At 41.9% G+C, this 6,918-nt stretch overlaps 1 non-coding gene across 1 annotated transcript; it reads right to left on the bottom strand.

The window, feature by feature from the left end:
- Window positions 1-2,653: 2,653 nt before the first annotated feature.
- Window positions 2,654-2,761, bottom strand: LOC148568702 (small nucleolar RNA R71). Its single transcript, XR_015882909.1, has one exon. It is a non-coding gene; the product is annotated as a small nucleolar RNA R71 (small nucleolar RNA).
- Window positions 2,762-6,918: the final 4,157 nt, after the last annotated feature.

Here is a 6,918-nt window from a genome sequence, read left to right as displayed (position 1 = left end):
TTAGCCTCCTGGTTCACGATCAGAGTCTTCATGGTATAGGCTAGAATTATTGGCGGCCATTCCTGAGATCCAGAAAGTCTAAACCTTGTCTGTGGTATTCTGAGTAGGATCTGAGAAGGGATGACTGTGACGAGCTTCAAACTCACGAGTGTTGGGCATAGTGACAGACGTAAAAGAATCAATGGATTCTATTCCAACATGAGTGAGAACCGATAGATGATTAGCCGTGCGGTGACAGCGCATTTGGACCATTTTTGCTGAGAGGATGGATGGTAGCCATTGACAATGGTGATCCACCAACATACAGCTTGCCATGGAAGGAGCATTGCGTGCGTGAAGAAGAAGACAGTAGGAAAGCAGAGATTCGGAAGACAGAGCATCTCCAAATCCTCAATTTGTTCTCCATTACTGTATAACAAGTATTATTTAATTTATGCTATTTACTCCTCATAAACCTAATCATTTTTATTACTAATTTCCTGACTAAGAATTACAAAATAATCATAGCTTGCTTCAAGCCAACAATCTCAGTGGGATCGACCCTTACTCACGTAAGGTATTACTTGGACGACCCAGTGCACTTGCTGGTTAGTGGTACAAGTTGTGAAAAGTGTGATTCACAATTCGTGCACCAGTTGGCCATCAAACGTTAACTCAAACGTGAAGCATCAGGATTCAAAATTCACACAGATCTCTTCTCAACACCAAGGGAAACCAATTGAAGCCATTTTCAATCCAATTCCATCAAGGCCAAAAGCCCAATTCAGAACTTGAAGATCAATGGAAGAAAGTGTATAAATAGTTTAGAATTTAAGTTACATGGACGGGGGATTTTTTACTTGGTTGGGAACCTTTACTTTTTATTGTATTTTTTCATTCTCTGTTTTGTTAATTTCCAGAATGTATCTTTCAATTCCAATTTCCATTTTAAGAGCTATGAACAACTAAATCCCTTTCATTGGGTTAGGGAGCTCTATTGTAATTCAATGGATCGATAGTAGTTTACATCTTGTTCTTCTCTCTTTTCTCTTGATTTTGTTAGAAAGCTTTTGATCTTAATTCAATTGGATAGTTGTCTTGAGAGAGAAGCTATCCATACTTGGAAATTCTTCGGAGCCTCGAGAGAGGAATGAAGAGTTCATGCTAGAATTGCTTTCTCACATTGGATTAGATTGGGGGTTGGATGGATATAGTGACATGTAATCCTAGTAATACTTTGATCTATGAATTTGTGTAGTATAGTCAGTGACCGAACTTCAATTCTCCCCATGAGAAATTAAATCAATACATTAGGCAATTGTTCATGCTTAGAGAGATTGGTGAGCCAAGACATTGGGATCCAATCATCTATGATTGCCAAGCAATGTCAATGAATGCATTGATTGGGGAAGAGATGAAAATGATTTGATCCGGAGAATTCAATATCTCCTAAAACCCAATGAATCCCCATCTCTTATCTACCCATTCTATTTACTTTTTGTCTTTAATTTCATGCTTAATCCCCACTCCCATTTACTTTCCTACAATTTAAGCTTCTGTCATTTAATTTCCAGCAATTAAATTTCTGTTCATTTACTTCCTTGCAATTTAAGTTTCCCGCCAATTTACTTTTCTGCAACCTCAATTTCAATTCTGATTTCGCTCAACTAGTATAATTCTCCAATTAATATTGCTCAATCTACCAATCCCTGTGGGATTCGACCTTACTCTACAGTGAGCTTTTACTTGACGACAAACCAGTGCACTTCCTGGAAGGAAATTTGTTGAGAGGCTAATTTCCGCGCATCAAGTTTATGGCGCCATTGCTGTGAATTGGTTTTTTATTGACAATTATTAAATAGGATGATAACTAGATTGAGCACTTTTATTTTCTTTTGTTACTTGAATTCTAAATTCTTCTATTACATTTAATTTTTGCAAATTTAAGTTGTTTTTTGTTAATTTTACCTTACTTCTTTACTTTCCAGCAAGCTAACCCACTAACTATTTGATAAATTGCTCTAACTAAGCTAACTATACTCTATTTTAGTAGACTCTACACTTGCGGTTTCTTGTACTTGTTTGTTGTATGACAGGTAGGAGGAAGGAAACTTCAACCTCCTTTGATAGTGAACCGGAAAGAACCTTCCTGAGATTGAGGGAAGCAAGAGGAAAGAGGGTTGTTGGTGCAGAAGAGGAGGAGGAATACTTTGATATAACCATGGAGGAGGATATTGAAAACCATCATGAAGGAGAGGTGAATAATCATGCCAGAAGAGGTGGAGGTAACCCTGCTGGACAAGAGAGGAGAGTTCTGGGATCATACATCAATCCAAATCCAGGAAATTGTGGTAGCAGCATTCAAAGGCCAACTATCCATGCTAATAATTTCGAATTGAAGCCTCAGCTCATAACTCTTGTCCAGAACAACTGTTCTTTTGGAGGAAGTGCACAAGAGGATCCTAACGAGCATCTCACTAAATTCCAAAGGATATGTGACACGGTTAAATCTAATGGTGTTCATCCTGACACCTATAGATTGCTACTATTTGCATTTTCTTTGAGGGACAAAGCATCAAAATGGCTGGAGTCATTTCCGAAGGAAAGCTTGACCACCTGGGAAGATGTAATGACCAGATTCTTAATAAGGTTCTACCCTCCACAAAGAGTAAATAGGCTAAGAACTGATGTGTAGACATTCAGACAACAGGATGGTAAAACTCTATATGAAGCCTGGGAGAGATTCAAAGACATGACAAAGAAATGTCCCCCTGATATGTTTAATGAGTGGGTGCAAATCCACATCTTTTATGAAGGGCTGAATTGTGAATCAAGGAAGGCTGTAGACTACTCATCTGGAGGTTTCCTTAACAAGAAGAAGACCATTGAAGAAGCCATTGATGTTATAGAGACAGTGGCTGACAATGAGTACTTTTATGCATCAGACAAGAGCAACAACAAGGGAGTCTTGGAACTAAACCATATAGATGCAATCTTGGCTCAGAACAAGATGATTACCACGCAACTGGCTAAATTGACCAAGCAAATGGAGAAGAATCAGGCTGCAGCTATCCACAGTCAATCCTCACCCCAAGAAGAGTTGGAGACAGAAGAAGGGGTTAACTGGGAGGAAGCTAATTACCTTGGAAACTCATCTAGGCCAGCTAATGATCCTTACTCTAAAACCTATAACTCTGGTTGGAGGAACCATCCAAACTTTGGATGGGGAAACCAACAAAATCAAGGCCAAGATCAAAGACCTCATAACCCAAACCAGTACAACAATTCCACTCACTAAAACTCCAACCAAATACCATACCAAAGCCACAACAACCACTCTTAATACCCCAATTCCAACCAACCATCACTACATGATGATGACAGAATGGCCAGGATGGAAGCTATGCTTGCAAACCTTTGCAAAGAGTTTGACGACATAAAAAAATTCAAGGAGGAGGTAATATCCAATCGGCAAAATCAAGATGCTGCCACTTAAAAGCTTGAAGCACAAATTGGACACTTGTCCAAGCAAGCTCCTGGCCAAAGTTCAAGTAATGCCACCAGGACAACTTCAAGAGAGAAATGCAAAGCTATCACCCTCAGAAGCGGAAAGGAATTGAAAGAGACTCCAAGGGAGACTCAAAAAGAGAAGGAAGAGGACAGTTCAAACGCCAAACAAGAAGCACAAACACCTGTTCCCAACCCATCAGAAGAGAAAGAAGCTCTAAGGCCATATGTCCCAAAGGCTCCTTACCCTCAATGCCTAATGAAGAATGCAAAAGATAGCCAATTCTCCAAATTTTTGGAGATCTTCAAGAAACTTCAGATCAACATTCCCTTTGCAGAAGCACTAGAACAAATGCCACTTTATGCTAAGTTTATGAAGGAATTAATGACCAAGAAGAGAAGCTAGAGGAATGATGAAACTGTGGTTTTAACGGAGGAATGTAGTGCTATCATCCAACACAAGCTGCCTCAAAAATTGAAGGACCCAGGAAGCTTCCAAATTCCCTGTATCATAGGGGAAATAACAGTTGAAAAAGTCTTATGTGACTTAGGGGCTAGTATAAATTTGATGTCCTTAACAATGATGAAGAAAATGAAGATTGAGGAAGCGAAACTAACAAGAATGGCTCTCCAATTGGCAGATTGATCATTCAAATTCCCTCATGGAATAGTTGAAGACTTGCTAGTGAAAGTAGGAGACTTCATCTTCCCTGCTGACTTTGTGATATTGGACATGGAGGAAGAAGCAAAGGCTTGAATAATTATGGGAAGGCCGTTTTTAGCCACTGCTGGAGCCATCATTGATTTCCAAAAAGGTGAACTTACCCTTAGGATACATGAGGAGAGGATGGTGTTCAATGTATTCAAAGCCATGAGCTATCCACCAGAATCACTGGGAGAGTGTATGAGGCTAGATGCAGTGGAAACTGTGGTGCAAGAAACCTTTGATGAAGCACTTGAAGGATTGACAAAAGGGTGATTCTATATTAAATGTTGAGGTTGCTGATGTCAACTTAGTTGAAATGTCTATTCCAAGAACATGGGAGGAAAGGAAAAAGGAGAAGGAAGCACCCAAACTGGAGCTGAAAACACTGCCCCCTACTCTCAAGTATGCATACTTGGGAAGTGATGGAAGTTACCCAGTGATCATCAACTCTGCCCTTAGCCAAGAACAGGAAGAGGAATTAATCTTCTGGAAGTAGGTCGAGCTCCTCCCTTTGAGCTTGGGGGTTGGTATCTTCATTGTAGAGGATCGTCCTAGGAGATCCTTCTTCTAACTCCACGGGAATCATTGCCTCCATTTCGTAAGCAAGTCGGAATGGTGATTCTCCTGTGGTTGAATGTGGTGTTGTCCGATATATCTGATATGCTCCATTCTGTAATCTCCATTTTAACCCAGCCAATATCACTTTATTGGTGGCTTTTGCCTGTCCATTGGCTTGTGGGTGCTCTACAGAGGTGAACTGGTGCTTGATTTTTAAATCAGCTACCAGATTTATAAAGCCTGTGTCGGTGAATTGAGTACCATTATCTATGGTGATGGAGCATGGGACCCCAAACCTTGTGATAATATTTCAGTATAGAAATTTCGGACTTCTTTGGGCAGTGGCGTTAGCTAACGGCTCTGCCTCAATCCACTTTGTGAAGTAGTCTATACCTACAATGAGAAACTTGACTTGTCCGGACCCCTGGAGGAAGGGTCCAAGGAGGTCGAGCCCCCGCTTTACGAATGGCCAGGGTGAAGTAACACAGTTGAGCTCCTCAGGTGGAGCTATGTGGAAGTTGGCATGCTTCTGGCATGGTGGGCATGTCTTGACAAACTCTGTTGCTTCCATTTGCAAGGTCGGCCAGTAAAAACCAGCTTGGAGTACCTTTTTGGCAAGGGCTCGTGCCCCAAGGTGATTGCCGCACATGCCACAGTGGATCTCTTCAAGGACTTCCCTTGTAGTGGAGGTCGGGATGCATTTTAGGAGAGGTGTAGAGATTCCTCTCTTATATAGGACGTCTTGTATTATGGTGTAGTACTGTGCTTCTCGTACTAGCCGTTTTGCCTCCTTTTTGTCTGCGGGAAGTGTTTTTGACTTGAGGTAGTTGATTGTGGGAGTCATCCATCCTTGATCCTGTCCTGATATGGCTAGGATCTTTTCTTCCTCCAAGGTTGATGGACTTCGGAGTGTTTCTTGGATGAGACTCCTATTGTTGCCCTCTGGTTTGGTGCTGGCTAATTTTGAGAGTGCGTCAGCTCGGGCATTCTGTTCTCGGGGTATATGTCGGACCTCATATCCCTTAAATTGTCTGAGCTGTTCTTTGGTTTTGTCAAGGTATTTTTTCATAGTGAGATCCTTAGCTTGATAGCTCCCTTCTATTTGCGAAGTGACTACTTGGGAGTCGCTAAAGATGGTAAGCCTTTGGGCTCCCACTTCCCTAGCCAGCCTCAAACCAGCCAGTAGTGCTTCATATTCAGCTTGATTATTTGAGGCAGGAAACTCGAACTTTAAGGAGGGCTCGATTTGGATTCCCTGATCACTTTCTAAAATGACGCCTGTGCCACTCTCGGTTTTGTTTGAGGAGCCATCTACATAAAGGCTCCACTTTGTGGGGGTACTCGGGGTGTCTGTATACTCTGCGATGAAATTGGCCAGGTACTGGGATTTAACAGCTGTCCGAACTTCATACTTGATGTCGAATTCGGACAACTCAACCGCCCATTGCAGGATTCTTTCAGCTAAGTCTGTTTTCTGTAAGAACCCCTTTATGGGTTGGTTGGTCCGTTCTCTGATGGTGTGAGCTTGAAAGTATGGTCGGAGTCGTCGGGAAGTGAGTATGAGGGCGTAGGCAAACTTTTCTATCTTTTGATAGTTTAATTCGACCCCTTGTAAAGCCTTACTGATGAAGTAGATGGGTTGTTACCCACTTTCGTCTTCTCTGACTAGTGCTAATGCTATTGCCTGACTTCCTACGGCGAGGTATAGTATGAGCTCTTCACCTTCCTGAGGTCGAGTAAGGACAGGTGGTTGCCCTAGAAATTTCTTGAAATCTTGGAAGGCTTGTTCGCATTCTGGGGTCCACTCGAACCTCTTTCCCTTCCTTAATGTTTCATAGAAGGGGAGGGATCTTAAGGCTGATCCAGCTAGGAACCTAGACAGAGCCGCTAGTCTCCCATTGAGCTGCTGGACCTCTTTGACACAGGTTGGACTTTTCATGTGAAGTATGGCCTGGCACTTGTCTGGGTTTGCTTCGATGCCTCTTTGGATGAGCATGAAGTCCAGGAATTTGCCAGCTTCTACTGCGAAAGTGCACTTTGCAGGATTAAGTCGCATACCATGCTTTCTTATGGTGTTGAACACTTTAGTGAGGTCGGATAGCAACGATTCCTCACTTTGTGTTTTTACCAGCATGTCATCCATATAAACCTCCATTAACTTCCCGATG

The sequence above is a fragment of the Arachis ipaensis genome, chromosome B4 (genome assembly GCF_059453495.1).
Source record: "Arachis ipaensis isolate K30076 ecotype BB chromosome B4, ASM5945349v1, whole genome shotgun sequence".
NCBI classification, from domain to species: Eukaryota; Viridiplantae; Streptophyta; class Magnoliopsida; order Fabales; family Fabaceae; genus Arachis; species Arachis ipaensis.
The sequence above is the reverse complement of the archived record's forward strand: the minus strand, read 5'-3'. Positions and strand labels throughout refer to the sequence as shown.